Raw genomic sequence first — 22,864 nt, forward strand, 5'->3', positions numbered from 1 at the left:
TCGTGTCTAGTAGAGTCCTGGTTATGGTGTGAAGCGCGCCACATTTATAAACAGGAGGCTACGGGGCATCTAGGGTGGTTACACTTCTTTCTCATCTTAGATTGTGCCATAGAGCTAAATCATAGGATATGATGTCCCTGATTCTTACCCCAAATGTTTTGATTATGTCGCTACGAGGAAATTGCTTCGAATTGAAGTTGTTCATTCGAAAGGTATGTTTCCTGTTTTATTAATATGGATAGACGTTGATATAAGAACTTGAGCAAGATATTATGGGTATTTGTGATTGCACTGTGGGGCATTGGATGTGTTTTCTGGGCTGTGTGCAGGAATGAGGTAGTATGAATTATAGAGGAAACTCTGTCGAAATTTTTGCAAATTGAATTGTTTGCATGTCTATAGAGGAAGAGTAAAGGGAAAATGTGACCATCAGCCGTTTGGTAAGTCACGATTGAAGGAACAATTATGGGACCTATTGGAAACATAAAGAAAGTTGACATTAGGAACTCAAATACAGTATTACGATTTATAGATTAGATTGGTTAGTAAGTGATAACAAAGAGATATCGATATGGGAAGGAAGTTAACGAGTACGGGAAAGTCCACCCTAGAAGTATATATACATATATACGAGATCAAGGTGGGTTTGTACTCATAGTGGAATGTCCTGCAAACTTCTAAGTAGATATTAAGTGGCAAACGGGAAAAGAGCACTTTATGAGCAACGAAAATCTAGGAGGACCTTTAGGGCAGAAGTACGAGAAAGTGCGGTTATCAATTGATTAAAGGAAGTTATGTGATTGGCGACTATAAGAAGAAGGTTAATAAATTAATAAGGTTGGCCAAGGGTAGACAGTGATGGCATACAACAGTGGACTTGGGATAGAGATACGATTATAAAGGAAACAAGACGAATATACGAGAAATAAACACATACGAGCAAGCTATGCTATCGTAAAGGGAAAATAGACGAAAACGGGTCGGGTCGGTTTTAAAAGAATAGTGGGCTGCATATTGGACCTATTTTTTAAGAAATGTTCAGATGGGTCATTTATTTGGCCGAATGGGCTACTCATTTTGGGTTATTATTGACCAAATTAGGATCATATTTTATATGAATTGGGCTAGTATGAAGCCTATTTATCTTGGACTTAATATGCTTTCTTCCTTATAGTATTTGGGCTCCTAAATTAAGATGAAAGACACTTCTTTAGTTAATTATATATTAACGCTTGCTAAAGTATTACCTAATATAAAAATATATTTATTAGTACTCAAACAAAATTATACGATATCGTAATAGCCGCGCGATAATATTTTTTAAAGTTTAAAAGTAAGTAAATGCTATCGTTTAAATATATAAAATAAATGCGATGCGTAAGATGTTAAAAGTGATGCAATATAATAATAATAATAATAATAATAATAATAATAATAATAATAATAATAATAATAATAATAATAATAGTAATAACGGTAATAAAAATGATAATAGCTAATGACTATAGTAGGATAATGAAAAACGTCGATATTAATAGAAAGCTAATAATTGTAGTAAAGTATAAATAACTATTCTTAAATTGTCAAAAATATTAGAAGCGCAAATAAATATTTTGGAAGAAAGGCGAGACAAAATTGGGTGTCAACAACACCATGCAAAGTTTATTTTTTGTGGTCCAGAGGTTATGATTCCAATCGGGTTCTGCGCAATTATTCTCAAGACATAGATAACTTTCTTCGAGTTTCTTTTGTTGATGAGGAGTGGGAGAAATGTATTCTACTGACTTATTACCTAAAGCAAATGGTATCAGGACAGACATCTGTGAGAGGATCCTATCAACTCTGCGGAATGGCTTTGTAATTGGTGATTAAAAAATTGAATTTCTTGCATTTTCATCGAGCGAGTTGCGGGATAATTCAGTGTGGATGTTTGCGTCAAGACCTGCACTTACTGCAAATGATATAAGAACATGGATGGGTTATTTTCAGCAGATCAGGAATGTCGCAAAATATGCTGCCAGACTTGATCAATCTTTTGGTTCCTCCAGAGAGACATTGAGTGTTGGTAGGGATGAGATTGAACTTATCCCTGACGTGAAGGTTCATGGAACCAACTATGTCTTTTCTGATGGAATTGGAAAAATATCTGTTGACTTTGCTTGTAGAGTTGCCACAAAATGTGGCCTTCAATATACTCCATCTGTTTCCAGATTCGTTATGGTGGATATAAAGGTGTTGTGGCTGTTGATCAATATTCATCAATGAAGTTGTCTTTGAGAAAGAGCATGCTGAAATATGAATCAAGGCACAGGAGGCTTTGGAATTGATGTCTACACTTGGGGTGAAAGATTATGTTCTCGAACAGAAGCAAAATGAAGCCGTAGAGCAGCTTGATGCTATCTTGCATGATTCTTTCAAGGCACACGAGGCTTTGGAATTGATGTCTCCTGGAGAGAACACCAATATTATCAATGCTAAATTGTGGTTATATGCCTGATGAGGAGCCCTTTCTTTCAATGATGCTGCAAACTTTCCGGGCATCCAAGTTGCTCGATTTGAGGACTAGAACAAGAATATTTATTCCAAATGGAAGAGCAATGATGCGATGTTTGGATGAATCCAGAACCTTGGAATATGGTCAGGTTTTTGTTCAATTTACTGGCGCTGGACGTAGACAGTTTTATGAAGATTTGCATCCTTTTAATGACAGTAGATCCGCCAACTATAACTTCATTCTCAAGGGAAACGTTGTGGTTGCAAAAAATCCATGCTTGCATCCTGGTGATATTCGTTTTTTAAGGGCTGTAGATGTTCCAGCGTTGCAGCACATGGTAGATTGTGTTGTATTTCCCCAGCAAGGAAAAAGGTAAAAAAAATGTTACGTTGGAACTGTTTGATTTACATGCAATCTTATAGAAGGATTTACCATTTCTTGCCTGGTCTTACCAACTATCAACATGTTACTTCTTTTAATGGGTGCATTCAAAAAAACTTAAAAAATAAAATGCACCTACCCTTGTAAGAAGCTTATATTTGGAATCTATATAGTCATGAAATTTCATTCTGGAAAGAAGCATATAATCGAAATTTTTGTAGCTTTACATGACCGCTATGGAGTTACCCACTGAAAATAAAGTGGAGTTTTTATTGTTTTATAGTATTTATTGCTGGCCTCACCAATAAAAAAAACGTATCTACTGTTGGCCTCTTCCCTACACATATGCTTGGTATGACTGAAATGTTTTCTGAAAACATATGCCATTCATACCGATGCACCCTAGTCTCTCATTTTTCAGCCCCATTGGTTCAATGTATATGTTACGAGTTTCATAGAGTTGAAGTCTGGATGACATTCTACATAGTCTTTACAGTTCTTCATAGAAAACAACATATGTCCCTGATGATTGTGGAACTGATGCAACTTTATATAATTATGGGGTCAACACTTTTTGTAACTATAATTCAGCAGTATTTCATCTATCTGGAATATTCTCAATTTGTCTTCAAATGTGAACTTTATTAATTGTTCTTTGTAGTAAAACTAGCTTCCATCCTTATGAACTCTTTCTATCATTTTTCATGGCATTGTTAATCAGTGTTAAAATTTTGATGACTGACCTCATCCAAATGAATGTTTTGGGATTGATAGGGATGGGGATATCTACTTTGTTTGCTAGGATCAAGACCTGATTCCGCCAAGGCAAGTCCAGGCGATGGATTATAGTCCAGCACCCAGCACAGAGTTGGATCATGACGTCACAATTGAGGTACCCCTAGTTTCGAACAACTAGTTAGTTTTACTTCCAAAAATATCATGCTTCTGATGCATCACTAGGAGAATTGGCATGGTCTTGATAGTATTCTTTCCATTTTATCAAGGCTTAATACATAGACAGCCCCTCAAACTTGCTAGCAAATTCATCTAAGACACTCGAACTACGACTTGTTCCAATTGAACACCTGAACATGTGATAAAGTGTTCTTATTAGACACTTTCAGTTCAAATTTTGAAAACTTTTGCGTGTGATCTGAAGTGTCTGTTGCGTAGATAAATTAACCACTTAGAATATATTATCTCCTTTTGTTATACACTTCATCTTCAATTGGAACATGCCTGAGGTTTTACGGCTTATTGAGACTAATTCATATAATTAAAGGAGGTGACATATATTAGTGCTAACTTATCTACGTAATGGGACGCGCTAAATAAAATTCCAAAATTTGCACAGGAGGTGTCTAATATAAACACTTCATAGAACAAGTCGTAGTTCGAGTGTCTAAATGAAATTTGCTGGCAAGTTTGAGGGGCTGTCTATGTATTAAGCCTTTTATCTACGTTTCACATTAGTCCACTTATTCTATTGCTGACAGTATCTTCTCCAAGACTTAGATTCAGTTGACTCTAGTCTGGTGTGTAAGTTAGGATTGTTAGTATTTGTTTTACTCTAGTACCTCAACTAACAGATAGTTTTAGAATCTTACGCTTCTGCTCAGTTGTGAAAGAATAGCTAGCCTTAGGCTTGAATAACCTGTTTTGTTTCAGCTGCAACTCTAACTCTTTTCGTCGACAATACTCAGGCAAGTCCATTCTAGCCTTAACATTATCTTTGGTCTTGTCATTTACATCCATCACTGTGTTAAACAAATTATCAAAGTAATTTTTTTCAATGTGCATGACATCAAGATTATGTCGAAGAAGATTATCCTTCCAATATGGCAACTCCCAAAATATGCTCTGTTTTGTCCAGTTATGGTAAACCCCATACCCTTCAAACCTGTACGGTTCTTCTTCAGTAACCTTTGGGAGGTTCTGAACTCTCTCCCAGATATCCTCACCAGACAATATTGGAGGTGGACAGTCTTGTTCAATTGTATTCTTCTTGAATGCATTTTTCATTCTCCTAAAGGGGTGATCCATCGGCAAGAACCGACGGTGACAATCAAACCATGAATTTTTTTTCCGTTTTTTAAAATGAAAGACTTAGTATGCTCCATGCTAACTTTCCGGCTGTCATCCACCCGGACAACATCCCGTATGCAGGAAAATCATTAATAGTCCACATTAAAGAAGCCCTCAAATTAAAATTCTGCTTGTGCGAAATGTCATATGTCTCAACCCCTACGGCCCACAATTGTTTCAGTTCATCAACCAGTGGTTGCAAGTACACATCAATCAAAACTTTTGGATTACGAGGGCCAGGAATAATGCAGGTAAGGAATATATATGGACTAGTCATACACATCTCAGGAGGAAGATTATACGGGGTTATGAACACGGGCCAACAAGAATACGGAGCAGCAGAAATAGAATGCGGAGTGAATCCATCTGAACATAAACCCAACCTGACGTTACGTGGTTCAACTGCAAAGTCCGGATAGGTTCTATCAAAATGCTGCCAAGCCTCACCATCAGATGGATGACACATAACACCCGGTGGCCTTCTATTTTCACTGTGCCATCTCATATGAGGGGCAGAACTATTAGAGGCATACAACCTCTTTAACCTTGGTATAAGTGGTAAATAATGCATCGCCTTAACAGCAACTCTCTTCCCACTGCGAGTCTGCTTAAACCGATTACTACCACAAAACTTACAAGATTCTAGACCGACATCGTCCTTATAGTATAACATGCAACCATTTTCACAACAATCAATTCTGACCGACGACAGTCCCAACTTGGACACCAATGTCTTTGCCTTATAGTAATTATCGGGTATCTCTAGAGTGGAGTCAACTAATTCATGCATGAGGTCAATGAAAGAATCCATTGCCCCCTCAGAAACATTGTTATCTGCTTTGATACTCAACAATCTAACGGCGACAGACAACTGAGAGTGCGGACTCCCATCCTTTAAGGGCTGGCTAGCTTTATTTAACTTTGCATAAAAATGTTTGGCCTCTTCATTGGGAGCTTCTTCAACATGGCCACCAGATTCAAATTCCGAATGCATGCCATATGCATCCTGAACCATGTCGTGCATTCTGGAATTTTGGACATTACGTTCTACCCTCCTACTACTTTCACCGACTTCAAAGTCTGAGATCTAACAAAATTGTTGTGTGTTTCTCCGTGACTAGTCCACACTGTATAATTACTTTTAAAGCCTTTTTCGTACAGATGAAGCGTAACAAGCTCTGGGGTCTCGTAATTCATACATTCACATTTAGCACAAGGACACCTAACCACACCATGAACTATAAAATCCTCAAGTGACTTTGCGTATTCAACGCATAGACACCAGCTATAAATTCATCCCTCATCCCTAATGGATCATCATAAGATCTATTGTACATCCATCTACACAAATAGCACAATGTTTGAACTTGTTAAACTAATACTTAGTTTATATGTTATTAGTAAAAGAATCACCAACCATAATTCTCAAAAAGGGCATCATAATTAGCAAAAAAAGATAAGAGAACAATGAAGAATTCACATTCAAGCTAAGCACCATTTAACTAATTGCTTAAACAAACAAATCTCTTGATACATTCGTAGAAGCTCATATGAGTTGCTCAAAAAAAGACAAAGAAGCCGTGTACAGTATGTGCCAAAAAGCTAGTGTACAATAAGCAATGTAAGCATCATTTCCTCTTTTTATAAGCTAAGCCTTTGTTTCTTATGAATAGAGTACAGATTTATGATGGGAAATTTCAACGCTAATGTCCAGCGGTAACTGAATATTCACCTAAGAGAACATGTAAGCTTATAAGATTCCTCCAATTAGCAATATTGTTGCCAGATTTCGACCTCATGAGGCCGAAATTCAAAATGTTGCCCAGGTTTTCGACCTCCTGCGATCGAATTCTAATTTGTGGGTACAATTTCGACCTCATGAGGTCAAAAATTATCAATATCTTCGACCTCATGAGGACAGATAGGAAAAGAAACTCATCAAATAGTCCTTAATCACACAAGTTGGCCATAAAATTTAAACCCACATATAAAAAGCTGCTTAACCCACACAAGCTGCTAAACCCACATATAAAAAGCAAAATCCTGGTTATCTAGCCATCAAACTTTAAGCAATGAGGGACAAACTAAGAAACCCACATGGATATTCTAGGGAAAAGAGAAAATAACTAAATAAAAACAAAAAAAAACTTACAGTGGGGTTGGGGCGTCAGTGGCAAGGAGGGGTGTGGTGGGGGTGGAGTGTCGGCGACGGCGTAGGGTCTGGTGGGGTGGGAGTTTTAATTTAATTAGCTTTTGGTAATTGGTGGAAATGGAGTACTGTGGAAATGGCGTAGGGTCTGTTGAAGTACTTTTGTAATTAGCCAGATTGAAGTTTAATTTGGGGGAGTATATTACTGTTGCAGGTTTTTGGATTTCGACCGCGTGCGGTCGAAATGTGTTTCTTCTTTTTTTTTTAATTAGTTATTTTATTTATATAATTTAATTTTTAAAAATGTTTTTTCTCATTTACTATTTGTACAAAAATAGGTTTCAACCTCATGAGGTCGAAATCCAAAAAAAAATAAAAAAATCTGAAAATTTCGACCTCATGAGGTCGAAATCCAAAAAAAAATAAAAAAATAAAAAATTCTGAAAATTTCGACCTCATGTGGTCGATTTTTTTTCGACCAAAAAATGAGGTCGAAAATATGCGGTCGAAAAAACTCGTTTTTTTTAGTAGTGATTGATCTTGGCTTTTTTAGAATTACATGTTCTTCATAATTGATCTTGGCTTACTATAATTGTGAAATTATACTTATGTAAATTTCTAATGTGTAAATATTTAACAAGCAACAATTAGTGAAATTAAATTTAATATTGTGTATAGTCACCTTAGTTCCCACCTGAAGTAGCAAAAAGAAAGGAAGAAAAAAAAATAGGCAAAAGTACCATATTTTTGCCCTTCGCTATTGGAAAACTAGGATAATAGACTTTCCAAAGACTGGTGTTCCTGCTGAAATACCATCTTCGTTGCGCCCTAAAGAATACCCAGACTTCATGGAAAAGCCAGACAAGCAAACGTATTACTCGGAAAGAGTTATTGGCAAGCTTTTCTAGAAATGAAGGATAAAGCCCGTCAGTCTAGCTCTATGGCGACCTTCACAAGGGATGTTGCCAGGCGATCATATGATGCTGATTTGGAAGTTCATGGATTTGAAGATTACATCGACAAGGTTTTGATTACAAAACTGAGTACGACAACAAGCTTGGTAATTTGATGGACTACTATGGCATAAAAACGGAGGCTGAAATACTTAGTGGTGGCATCATGAAGGCATCAAAAACTTTTGACCGCAGAAGAGATGCAGAGGCCATTGGTGTTGCTGTGAGGTCTTTGGGGAAGGGGTCAAGGACGTTGTCCAAGAGGCGTAGTGATATAGATGACATGTTAGCAAAGGCTTCCGCTTGGTACCACGTTACATATCATCTTAGATATTGGGGTTGCTACAATCAGGGGTTGAAAAGAGATAATTTCATTAGCTTTCCTTGGTGTGTTTATGACCAGCTGATCCAGATTAAGAAGGAGAAAGCACGCAACAGGCCGGTTCTCCATTTGTCATCTCTCGGGCATCAGCTGAGTCGCATGGAGTTGATATAAGGCTTCCAAGCAAGCGTTAAGCTGATCTATATATTGTAAGAAAGGTAAGAGAATTGCTACGATTGATACAATGTAAGGAGGACATACTTTAACATGCCTATTTGCCTAAACACTTATATCACTCTGTCAATATTGTTTTGTGAGTATCGTGTGTGAATTGGAAAAACTCTTGTTCTGAATTCACCAAAAATGTATATTGTGGTGGTGTAAACTTGGTTGACTTTGTTGTAAATCTGGTAAAAGATGTTAGTAAAAATTGAAAAACGACTTATGAAATCACTGAGAGCTCCAAATATATAGGTATAGAAAATGGCTGTTCAGGGAAAAGGAAATAAATCGGCCTAACGGCTCACTTAATTGTATAGGTTACAAATCTAAATAATTAATTCCATGGAATGAATCTGGACACAGTAAGATAAAGGATATATTTGGCTAGTTTCTGGTAAGGCCAAAATATCAAAAAATAAAAATCAGATTTAATTTGCACCTCACGTATACTTCGCGCGCAGTTTTGGGGGGTGGGGGGGAGGGGGGTGCAATTCGCAGGAATGCCCTTATTTTGGGGCGGTCTTTAATTTTTGCCCATTAAATTGGTAGTCTTTAATTTTTGTTCTTCGTTAGAACCCATTGATTTCAGGTTAGAACCCCCGCACAATCAAAAATTAAAAAAAAAAATCGCAAGGCAGAGTTTTGAGGCAGAATTTTGCATGATTCAGGTAGAGTTTTAAACTGTGTCTTTCCTTTTTTTTTATTAAGCTGGGGTTCGAACCCAGAACCTCGGAATATTAGGCGAAGGGCAAAAATTAAAGACCACCCCAGAAGAAGGGCAATCCGCGCAAAAAAAAAATTGGTTGGGGGGGGGGGGGGGGTGGAGCCGCAAATTCATCACTTTTGCCTACGAAGCCCAATTCTCATGTGTGCGAGACCCATCTCTTGTTCTAGCCCATTTACTAACCCGGCAACACACAATCTATATATAATATAAAGCTAGGCATAGACAAGGTGATGTGGCACCTCTCTATGGCCTAGAAAGCTATTTATCTTTTTTCTCCTTTTTTTGACATTTTATCTTTATATTTCCTATTAATTATTTATTTTCTTCTTCGTACAGAAAAAATGTATTAATGGTCAATTATAAGGGTTGTAACGTTTTATTATGAATGGGTGTAACTGTTCTTTTTATTAGGAGAAGATAATGGTGAAGGGTGGTTAAGTGACAATAACTGCACACTCTTCATGTTCCCTTTCATTTTTTTACCACTTACTATAATTTTAGTTACCCTCCCATTAACAACTCCAAAGCTATTAGGAAGATATGATCACATTCCTGAAGACCATGTTATGGCTTTGGATTCGGTAAGTACTATATTTTTCTTTACTTATCTTATCCCTTCCCTTATGTAATTGTCTATGTCTTCTTAGTATTTTTTTTGTTGCCACATGTTTACTTATTGGACAGGGGCCGGTAAGATTCGACGTATCTATGCGATTACAGATAAAGGGAAAAATCTCAGACGATAGATATGGTGCAAATTCTGTCCGAAACTATATTTTCACCATTTTTTCGGTAATTTATGTCTCTTTGGAGCTTGTGTCTAACAGATCTTGACAGTGGAAGTACTTAGGGCGATACTTGCTGAAAAGGTTAGCCATCAACAAACTTCTTAAGTCTCATGGAATTGCAAACATTTTTCAGTGGTTGTCCCTTTGTTCTTTAAAAATTTATTTGAATAGTATTGAGGTCATACCATAAAAAAATAAAATTTATCCGAATAATATTGAAGTTATTGCATTAAAACATAGTGCAGGAGAATTTTATAAGAATCACAACAATTCTCAAGGCATATATATGGCCTGAGAAAAAGAAATCTAGAACGTAAATTAATTATAGTACTTGAGTTTGTCTTTTCTATCATTGCAAAAATTGTTTCATCTTGATTTTCATTATTAAATCTTCACTATCAATGAGGTGAAGAGCACTTTGTTATCCGCTCTTCAAATATCCAAAGCTGCAACAACGTAGCACCTTTTGTTGTTTGTGGTGGTTCACCTACTAAGGTTCTCTAAAGTAATTGTTAATTCTTTTTATTGTTATTACTTCTCAATTGACGAGTTGTCTTTTTCTTAATTTTTTTTTTCTCACTTCATTTATATGCTTAATTACGCTATTCTCTTTTAATTTGTTCATAACAGCTATTAAGGGAATCATAAAGTGGTGACGGTACTTACTTGGCTTGGTATTAGGTGCTTGACTTAATATTCAGGTTCCAATGTCGATTATTTGACTACATGAGCCATGAGATGCCACTGGCATTTTCGCTTGCATGAAGTATAAAGCATAACATGTACTACCTAAACATTATCCATGGAGATTTATTTGCCCCCACTCCCCTTTGCTTATCTATGCTTTAAAGTTTCTTATTGGATTTTATTTTAATGTATTTTTTCCTTTTGTTTTTTCACTATTTGTTGAATTAACTTTTTTCACTCTTATATCAAGCCACAATCAATCTAAATTTAATAATGGCATATGACTGTACAAATAACTTGTGTGTGCTATCCTAAAGCCTCGGTAATTTGGTAACACGAGCGCGCATATATATATATATATATATATATATATATATATATATATATATATATATATATATATATATATATATATATATATAGCAGTGCATATTATATCTAAACACATTATCATAAAAGAAAACATATTATATTGATATGACCGATTATGATCCTCTTCATTCTCATAATAAAAGAATAGTGGTTTGCTTATCATTTCGTAATACTTTTTTCTTTTTAATGTTAATTATATCATCGTTTTTTGATTACTCATTTTAATTTAAGAGTGCTCTTGAAAGAGTAAAGAAGGGTTTGACTCACGGGATTACAATAATGATCAGAGATTGCGCATTTTTTCCACGGGATCGAAGTCGTGAAAGCGGTTTATAATGTCAGTGATATGTAGTAAAGATTCCGTTTTTGTGCAGTGGTGAGTGAATACTTGCAACAATCAGTAATGGAAAGGAAATATCCTTTCAAATTGAATAAACAATTTGAAAAAACAACCTTTTATTCAATTTGATCTTTTTTCGTTGTTGCTTTTCCTCAATATTTAATGTTTCTTTGAACCTAAGATCAGTTTGTTTTGGTCTTTGTTTAAAGTACGCAGTAGATATTGCATTTGATGAGAATGTTCCCAATTACAAACAGATTACAACATTAGTGGGTTAGTTGAATATACAGTAGTATGTTATCATTAGTTAGATGTGGTGCAGCATATGAACTGCTCATCTCTTAATCATAGGTCTCATGTTCGAGCTCTAAGTACGGAAAAATCTTTGGTAGGGGGCGTTTTCATTCGAATGAGACCTAGGCGGCGAATTCGGATATAGTCGGGCTCCAATGCGGGTACCAGACACCGGGTGAAAAATTAAAAAAAAAATTAGTTGAATAAATTTATGTTTTATTCAACCGCGCAAAGCGCGGATAAATTTACTAGTTCAATATAAAGAGGAAGGAAAGACTTTCCACCAATGAGGGACATTTGCACTTCATGTTTGAAAAAAGATGAGTAAGAAAAAGAACCCACAAAGAAACTTTAACTTTGCATTACCAATAACGAATTGACTAGAATAGCAATACATGACTCTCACATAAGATTTTTGTGCTACTTAAAGGTGAGAAAGTGCTCCTTACCTTATTAGGGCCTAAGAAGATTCAATTCATACCTGTAGAGAAAGGGATTCCATCGAAATAATCCGCTGTGCATTTTAGTGATGGTTTTCCCTTTCAGAATATTGCCATTTGTATGCATGTTCGCTCATTTTGTTCCATTAAACGTTTGATAACTTTCCATGTAACGTAGAGTTTAAATTAGGATATCTACCATTTATTAGTCAAATTGTTTAGCTCAGAAATCTGTTCCTTCTGTTATCATGCAGTGCCCTTCTCTTCACTGAATAGCACATTTGCAGATAAACGTTTTAATTGTTTTATTTGCTATACTCTGGTTTAATTATTTATTTGCTACTCGATTTAATAATTTTACTCGCTACTTGTTTATATGTTCTAATTTTTTTCATGCCCAAATAGGACAAACATCTAGTTAAATTTAAATGGTATTAGATACATAGATTAGTGAAATACATTCTTTTCACGTGTACTTAGGAAATTATTTAATTAGTATAAGTCTTAAATACGTAGAGCCTAAACGAGATGTCATTTATTAATTAGTTACATGATTGAGTGGTTTAATTAGTTGAGTTGTTGGAAAATAATATCAACAGGAGCATTAGTCACTGCAAATTACAAGAACAAGGGCGTACAAGTCATCAAGTACTTTTAATGTAAAAAGTATAATACTCAAACTGAGCAATATAATATCACTATGTGAGAAATTTAACACTTTTCATAATCTCATAAAACGCCTCCTTAGAATACTACTCTTCTACAAGAGACCAAACTTGGAGCCCAAGTACATAAAGAAAATGGGAAATTTTATGTATAATTCTCCACCACATATTCATCCTTTGGCTCCAAGAAACATTAACAGCCAAATCTTTCATTATAGGCACACGTATTTGGTATGGACCCCAGAGTACCTGATATATAGTACTACTATGCCTGCTTGCTGCATTGACATATTTTAGTACATAGTACATCTCAAATTTATCCGAAGCGCCTATTTAATTTGTATTGGGGCAATATATATCTTAGATTAAACTGTTTGATCAGATGCCTAATTATAGTTAATTTGTTAAGTTAGCAACTAACTAGCTTATATATTTGGTAGAATGGCTTGGAACTCCTGAACTTACATCTTTTATTTAAGGAATTTTTACTCATTGTAGCTTCTTTTAAGACCTAATTATTAATATTAACTACCCTTTTATTTAATTATATTTAGTAGCTAATTAACTTTTTTAAATTACAAATGATAGCTATATCAAAAAATACATATTCAAACACATATATCTTTCTTTTTTCTCAATCACTACCCATTTCAGATTTTTTATTTCTCAAAACCCTAAAAAATCTCTCAACCACCACCACCATGGCCGCACCGCCCCCCTCTCTCTTCTCCCTCTCCCTTTGTGCTCACCCCTCTCTCTCTCTCCGCCGCCCCTCTCTCTCTTCTCCGTCTCCCTCTGTGCTCACCCCTCTCTCTCTCTTTTCACTCTATCCGGTGAGGCGATGGCGCAGATCTGACCGTGTGCATTGTTGGTGGCGGCGGTGATGGACTGATTTTGAGATGGCGGCGGAGAAGATGACATAGAGGTGGAGAGATTAGGGTTTTGTTGGTGATGGAAAGATTTGGGTTTTTGGTGGTGGTGGTGTCTCAGATTAAGATTTTGGTGGTGTTGGAGAGATTAGGGTTTTTTTGTGGTGGTAGTGTCTAAGATCTGGCCATGTGTATTTGTTAAAAGTCAAATACAAATACATTCAAAAATCTACATCTCACAAATACACTGTTTTTGAATGTATTTGTCTTTGTATTTTTTGAGTGCATTTTTTAGTGTATTTTATTAATAGCCAAACACATATTTTTTTTAATGTATTTGTCATGTATTTGAATTTTTTGGTCTTGTATCTGAATGTATATGTTGAAATCCATTCAAATACACGAAAATTTGAATATATTTGGCTTCATAGTAGTTGGAATGTACATAATTTATTTGAAATACATAAAAAAAAGCCACTGAAATACTTCAAAAAAAAAAGTAAAATACATAAAAAAAAAAATCACTAAAATACATAAAAAAAAATCACTAAAATATATATTAATATCTAATTTAATAGCTCCACCGTTAAAGGCTAAAATCAAGGATCATGTTTTTTTTTACCTTGTTCTCATGTATTTGTTGGCAACAAATACACGCGAAAACATGCACTATTTTGCCAAAATGTAGCTACAAATGGTAATATTTAAAAAGGTAGCTACAAATGGTAGGAAGCTACAATAAGGTAGTCATTTGAGTAAGCCTTTATTTAATGTACACTTAAATTATGCGTTGGCTTAACTATCCTCCCCCCCCCCCCCCCCCCCCTCACACACACACATCCCGAACTTCATAATATAATAGTCTCGACCCCCCCTAGACGTTGATGTGGCAAAGAGCGTGAATACACTCTCTTTTAGGAGCGTGGAAGGGTGAAAAAAGAATCAGCTTCGGGATTTTTCAACTGCTAATTGCCACATAATCAATATAATGATTTATTTGTTCAAATTGAATTTCTTTTTATTTTTTCTTAGTATACATTGCATATTTTATCTCAAATGTGTTTTTTTAGATATGATGATTATTCATTTCAACTATGTTTTTTTTTCTTTTTTCTTTTTTGGATCCAAATCTACAAAATATAGTTGAAACTATTTTTATTTTAGCCAAATAAAAGAAGGTTTAGCAAAAATAATAAAGCTTAGACGGTGTATTTTCTACAAAATCTGTGTATTTTTATTCTCATGCAATGACTACTTATAATTATTTCAATTGTGCATTATTTTTTTGTTCCAATTTGTAAAATATTTGGTTGAGATTCTATTTATTTATTTTTATTTCTTTTTTAGATGCAATGATTATTTGTTCTAATTATGTATTTCTTCTTTTCGTGGTCAAATATATAAAAATAACTTGATTAGAATATCATTATTCTTAGTCAAATACAAAAATTATAGGCAAAATATTGTTGTTTCAGGTTTTTTTTATACATATTTGGCCCGAAAATGATGATTTAAAAATTGGTGAAGTTAAAAAGGTCAAAAAATATATATATTTTATCCTTAAAAAAATACCACATGGATGAAAAAATTTATATGGCAGCGCGTGTGTCCCACGTCCATGGATTGTCAGCGTACAGGGGTCGTGCCTATCATATTGTCAAGTTAAGGCAATAACTAGACCAATGTAAAGTTCATGTCTGCACTGAATAAAAATCGCCAAGTTTAGGGGGCTCCTGATCTATTCTGCCTATATTTTTTTCAAAAAAAAAAAAAAAAAAAAACTTGAGAACGCTTCTGATGTAAACTTCGATAATTGAACTAGTAGATCATTCTAATACCATTTCAAAGTAGCGATTCCTTTTCTTTATCATATTTAATACTATATGTTACCATTCTCACTTCTGAAAATTATTAAGAACTCATGGGAAAAAGTGTAAAAACTAGTAAGAGATTGACAATGTAATTCTTTCTCTAAAGCCGGAATATTTAAAAATAACACTACGAATGCAGTCACATTTCTACAAAAATATACACATTTCTAAATAAAAAGGTAATAGTTGTAAACACTTGATTTTGATCATCCCATCTCAATTATTTTCTTAAGATTTCTATCGTAACTATCTTTAAGAACTTTGTTTTCAATCTTTTTAGGAATTTAACAAAGATAAAAGCAACGAAAAAGAAGTTTTTCATCTGATCATATTCTCATTACCTAAACTCTAATTCTTTTTACGTTAAAAGAAATTATTTTACCCTTTATGCAAATTTTCTTCTTGATTTATCCTTTATTTGCTTATCTTTTTAATTTTCTATTGTGTGTCCCATGTTGATATTTCTCTCATGCAATTGCACCCCTTCCTTATATTCATTCCAAACGTTATTTTTTCAGTTCTCATCTTTTCTCTCTTACTTTTGCTTTTCTTCACTTTTGCTTGTATTTTTAGATTTTATTATTTTTATTTCTTTCTCGTGTTCATAATTATATAACCAAGTCAACTTTCCATTCTCTCTTTGCTAATTTTTATGGAAATCTTCAAAAATCAGTTCTCTCTTTATTGACTTTTTGTTATATTTTTCATAATTTATGTTAAATTTAAAATGATTAGTCCAAAAAACCCTTCATAAATAATCTTAGTTATAATTCTCTATCTTCATCGTCTTTTTCGTAAATCTCTTTTAGCTTATATATTTTATTTCCTTTTTCACCCTCTTTGAAAATTAAAAAAAAATATACAAAATAACATATCAATTTTGAAAGCTAAAACGTCAAAATCACATCATCCTACTTGTTCAATAAACATAATTTGATTTATTTGTACAGCTCAAGTGACGATTGTTACTATTTTAAATTTTAATTCATCCAATTATTAATTTATTTATTTTTAGTTTTAAAGGATTTACAATCTAATTATCTTAAATCATGCACATATAACAACAACAACAACAACATACCCAGTGTAATTCCACAAGCGGGGTTTGGGGAGGGTAGAGTGTACGCAAACCTTACCCCTACCATGGGAGGTAGAGAGGTTGTTTCCGATATTTAGACCCTCGGACCTTACCCCTACCGTATATATATAACATATATATACACCCAGTGTAATATAATCCCACAAGTGGGTTTGGGGAGGGTAGAGTGTATGCAAACCTTACCCCTACCATGGGAGGTAGAGAGGTTGTTTCAGATATATAGACCCTCGGACCTTACTCCTACCATATATATATATATATATATATATATATATTATTTCTTTATTTTATTTTTCTATGAATCATATCAATTATGTTGAGATGAAAGAAATACCTATACTTTCTAAAGATCTCATTTGTTTTGGGATCATGCAGAAAATCATACTCATCTTATTTATTTATTTATTTATAAATAATGAAAGAATAACCAAAATCCAATATGAAATTAATACAATTATTCCTAAAATCTACAATAGGGCATTTATACATAAAATTATTACCTTTGAATTCAAACTATAACTACGTACAAGCTTGAAACAAACAAAAAGATTAACAAAAAATTGATACATAGCTAACGATAGCGTAATCTTCAAGCTTGAATTTGCCGAATATTTCTTACAACTAAGTCCATATGCCATTCCTGCACTTTCTAACAAATAAAAAATAGTAAATAAGATCAATAATATTGGCAGAAACATCAATAATGGGAAGAAAAAAAAGTTTTTGTAAGAAGAATTTCAAATGAAAAGGAGCAGAATTATAATAATGAAGAATTGATAAGAAAGTTATGGAATGTAAAAGGAAGAATGTTATGCAGTGAAAAAATTCGCTTTGGTATTTATAGTAACCAAAGGAATTAGTAACATCACATGAAATGAAAACTAACGTATTTGAGTTATTAAATTGAATGCAAACAGATTTAAATTAGCAATAAAGGGGTTCTAAACGTTGGCTGGTTCAGGTTTTATTGAGCTTTGTTGCATTTGATTGCAACGCTTAATTGGGCTTAAGGAGACCTTTATTAATAATCCATTAGTTAATAGGAGAAATGAACCAAAAAATGCAGAAAAAGGGAGAAATTTTCCAAAAAAAAAAAGGAGATAAAAGATAAATGCAATTGTTAGACATAGAGAGGTGCCACATCACTTTGTTTATGCCTACCATTATATTATATTATATTATACTAGTAAAACTACTAGCGCTTCGTGCGGTAATTAAAATATTAGAAAATTTCTAAAAAGACCAACAGCTAATCATGAATTTAGATATTTTCTTTCCATTTATATGAGAAAGTAAATGTTGGAAAGATAACATGTGTTTGGATTAACTCGTAAACCAGCCTGATCTAGTGAATAAATCATAAATACAAAAACAACAATTAAACCAGAAAATGTGAATTTGGTCTATTTAGAGCAAATACTTCTAAATCACATATGATTAATTATTTATTACGAATAAAGCTTATTAAGATTTTATCTAATTAAAAAAGATTTAAGCAGTATCAAAATAAACAATTAATAAGATAAAGTAAAGCTTAGTAGAAATCCAATTTTTGAATGTCCTTTTCGATTACAAGTTAAATATGTCTTGAATACAAGATTTCTCCTCTCTTGAAATTTTAAAAAGAAAAAAGAAAAATGATAATCAGAGTATAGAAAAGAATAAAAGAAGAAAGATATTGCCTTCTTCAACGATTGAACCTGGAGTACCAGTTGTCAAACTGAAAGTTTTTTTTTAGGTTTCCTTTTCATTTTTCATCCCCTCCCTAACATTTCAGTTTCCTTTATTTAGTCTTCCCTCCTTTCATCCTCTTTTTTTCCTTCTGTTACTCTGACTTAGAAAATTTAGAAAATGTTATCCTTTTTAACTAACCAAGTTGATTGAAAATAAAACCACGTTGATGGCAAACACCAATATAAATCCTCTTTTTCCTTCAAATAGATCATCCTACTACCATTCTATTATTTTCATCACCACCCTCTAAATTCAACAGACAACTTTTCTCAAAATAAAATAAAATAAAATGAGTGTTAACGAGATGTTACACAATAAAAGAGAGCCTAAAAGAAATACTAAAGAATCAAGTGAAAATAGCACTCGTATATAAAAGCGGTCGCTACATTGCTCCAATCATCATCGTGTATCGGCTATACTCCATCAAATTATTTTCTCTTAATCAGACACATCTTAGTAGCTTGTTCAGATTTTTTTTTTCATTGCTTACCGGTAGTTATCAACAACATACGCAAAGTAATTATGAAGAAAAAAATGGGATAAAAGATGGGTGTGAAGAGGAAGATTGCACGTTGCAGCCGTTTCAATCCCTATAGAATTCTGAGAGATCATTTGTTACAACAATAATTGTTCTATTATGCTCATTACGAAAGTAGTTACATACATTATTTCTTTTGGAATGGATGATTGTTTATTTAACAAGAAATATTAGAAGAAAAGACAAAAACTTGAGAAAAAACAAAAATGTGATTGCTGGCCATATATATATATATATATATATATATATATATAAAAGATGAAATGTTGGCCATGTCCGGGTGTGGTTAAAGAAGAGAGTTATTAAGAACAAAGGTTAAGAGAAAGAGATAAATAGAGTAAAGAGGATCCTGACTGGATTGAGTCCAAATTAAAAAAAAAAAAAAAAAAAAAAACTAATGCTTTTGTTTAGATTGCCACTCCTTAACATAGGTAACTAATAGCCTTTTTACGATGCTCTATGATTTGGTTATTATTTTAACCGATAGATGGATCGATAACCCACTGGTAACTGCTGAATAATACTAAACTATATCTTATCGTTTCGATTAGAAATTTAGCGCATCTAAAACCGATGACCGATATCCATGTGAAGTGTTCCACCGCTATTATGAGTGTAGACTTCACCATTCTGTAAACAGACGCATCAAAAACATGAAAAATTTGAATGATTACAACATTTTGTTTCTTGTGTTAAAAAAATGAAAGGCATAGATGAAAATGAAAGAAATAGAAAGCCTCGTACTAACCTCAGTCCTCCATCGCGAAAGGAGTGGATTTTTCACTTTGTTGAAGAAACATTCTTCATTTCTTCCCACTGCTTAAGGCGGTGGAACTCTTGCCAAAGGAGCAAGCTACATTTATTTTGGGGTAATAATATAATGATGAATTGAATAAATGAGGTTTAATTATGTAAGGTAACGAAGAGACGTGGCTGTTGGAAATTTTCGAAGAAGTGGGTTTTGGTTCTTCCTGGAAAGAAGTGACTTTTTCTTTTTTAGAAGAACATAAATAGGAAAAAGAGAGAAAGGCCAAAAATCTGAGAAAAAAGAGAAATACAAATCCTAGAAGAGAGTGTCACGTTAGCGGCTTTATGTCCTGCTTTTATATATATATATGTGTGTATATATATATATATATATATATATATATATATATATATATATATATATATATATATAAGATATAGATACTTCAAAATAGCATTGGCTTTTCATGAGTGAATGTCAGGATGCCATCCTTGTTTGAGCTCCCGAGGGTATGCCTTATTTTTGGACATTGCTTCATTTCAATGTTTTAAGAAGCAGGGGTGTGAGGCACGGTTAAATAAATCCAATGTATAACCAAATGTGAAAAATAAAATTCATATCCAATCTGGCACTTTAGTTTTAGATGACAATTGATTGGGTGTCTTACATAAGTCTCAATACATCAGCAAACATTTAAACAAATCCAAAGTTTTCGCAATTGAATCATTGTACCTTGTTGAGAAACAAAAGAAAACACTATTATTGTAGGGTCATTGGCACTTTTGTCCCTGTTTTGTGCGGATCTTTAATTGTTGCGTTAAAGAGTTAATCGTAACGACACGGTTAACTCCTTTAATGCAACAAGTTGTTGTGTTAAAGGTCCTTTAACGTAGGAATTTCTTGCGTTAAGGGAGTTATACATTTTCCAACCCTGATCGTTTATATTTTTGCTATTTTTTCATATTTTGGTCAAAGATTAGTCATGTCTAAAGACTCCGAAACGTTAATATTTAACGATATCTTTTTATGCAAACAATAATGTAGGGCAAAAGTTTAAATGTTCACGTAATAATAATCCACAAGTTATGTCCTATGTGCTTAAGAAACTTGTGCCAAGGCATAAAGTTCAACCAAAGGACAAAATTTAAAGACTAGCCTATTTAAAGGATAAAAAATAAAAATCAACGCATTTGAAGCATTGTTTTAAAAGGCAGTGTCAGGACTCACCTCGGGGCTCGCCTCGGGGCAGGGCAGTGACAAAACGTCCTGGGGCTAACGTGCGGGGCTTAGTTCCTATGAGGCTTACGCCCTAAGCGCCCAACCGTACGCCTTAAACACGCCTAACGCCCAACGCCCAGGGCTCGCCTAACAGTTCTTACACAAATTATATTTTAAATTTCTTAATTAAAATCATTCACCCTCATAATTGTTTAACAAAATAATGATACTTAATAGTTTTTCATCTATAGAAATAGAAGATTGGGTGTAACTCATATAACAAGTCGTAGTATTGGATATTTACTATTTGAAAACGTCGTAAGGGTGAATATCACTTATTTAAAAAAAAAAAAAAACACATAGCGGAATTGTACATTTTCACTTGTCATTGGTCATAAGTCCTATGTATCAGAATTATCATATAATTTTATTTTTTGTTCATGAAGAAGTTATGTTTTAATTGTAATATTGATAAATTTTATTGTTTATTTGCTTATAGGGAGATAAAATGAATAGTATGATAGTAATAGTGTTTTAAGAAACTGTGTTTTTTTCCGTGTTTGAAAGTTAAAATGTTAGAATTGTTTTGCATTTCATAATAGCTTTTATTTCATTGTATTGTTTATACTTGTAAAATCATGTTATATATAATTATAAGTTATAAGCGGTGTATAATGGGCTTTGATAATTTTTTTTGTGAGGATCAAGCGCGCGCGCGCTCACACACACACACACACACACACATATATATATATATATATATATATATATATATTTCATTTATTTACAGTTTTCTTTTATTTTTTTATGTAATTTTACCTATTTAAAAATATTTATTGTAATTATATTATTTTAAGAAATACTAAAAATTAAATACCCATGGGGCTTACGCCCCGTGCCTCGAGGCGTATGTAAAACGTCCCGCCTTACGCCCCCGCCTTTTAAAATACTGATTTGAAGAGCAAATCGTACAATTTCTTCCAAAAAAGAGAGCTGCAATTATTGTACCCTATTCGATTTAATACTTTGAAAGCAACCTAATATGATAAAAAGACATAAAAGAAATATTCTTTTTTGAAAAATCAGTCTAATCTAATGTATAATATTTTAAAATTTGTTTTTTGAAAAAAAAAATATTCCTGTCCAAACGGGCCCTATAGTCTTAGATGACTTAACCGATTGGGTTTCTTACGTAAGTAGATACATCAGCAAACATTTAAACGAATCCAAAGTTTTCGCAATTGAATCATTGTACTGAGAAATAAAGAAAACACTATTATTGTAGGGTCATTGGCACTTTTGTCCCCATTTTGTGCTGAACTTTAATTTTTGCCCCTCGTAACAAATACTCTCTCCGTTTCAATTTGTGTGAACCTATTTTCTTATTAGCCCATGCAGAATGACTTCTTTCTATTTTCGGCATTGAAGGGTTGAAAATAGGTCAAATATAGAGACGAAGCTTATTCGTCAAGTACTTAATCATTTTCTTCTTGGGTGGGTTAAACGGGTGCCAAGGATATGATGTAAATGAATTTTATCTTTAGAAAAAAGTTTTAAATATGACATGACATGTTAAATAGGTATTTTTATTTTTTGAGTCAGATAATAATAGTTGGGTGACTTCATTGTCCTAAAATAAATAACTTTAATAGGTAATTTTCATAAATTGAATGACCATATAAGGAATTAACTCCGAATTATATAGAGAATGAACCGACGTTGCAATAAAATTGTGCCAATAAAAATTGTCGTTGAAGAGAGAGAACAAGAACTAGCCGTTGCAAAGAAAGTGGAAAAATTAAAGAACGTGGAAGATATTTTTAAAAACTTGTCAAACCACGTCTTAAAATTTGAAACTCATCTGCAAA

General features: G+C 33.5%; 1 pseudogene; it reads left to right on the top strand.

Moving 5' to 3' along the window:
- The window catches only part of LOC132620035 (RNA-dependent RNA polymerase 1-like), a 43,963-nt pseudogene extending 36,850 nt beyond the window's left edge, over positions 1-7,113 (top strand).
- The last annotated feature ends 15,751 nt before the right edge of the window (positions 7,114-22,864 follow it).

This window comes from Lycium barbarum, chromosome 11 (genome assembly GCF_019175385.1).
Source record: "Lycium barbarum isolate Lr01 chromosome 11, ASM1917538v2, whole genome shotgun sequence".
NCBI classification, from domain to species: Eukaryota; Viridiplantae; Streptophyta; class Magnoliopsida; order Solanales; family Solanaceae; genus Lycium; species Lycium barbarum.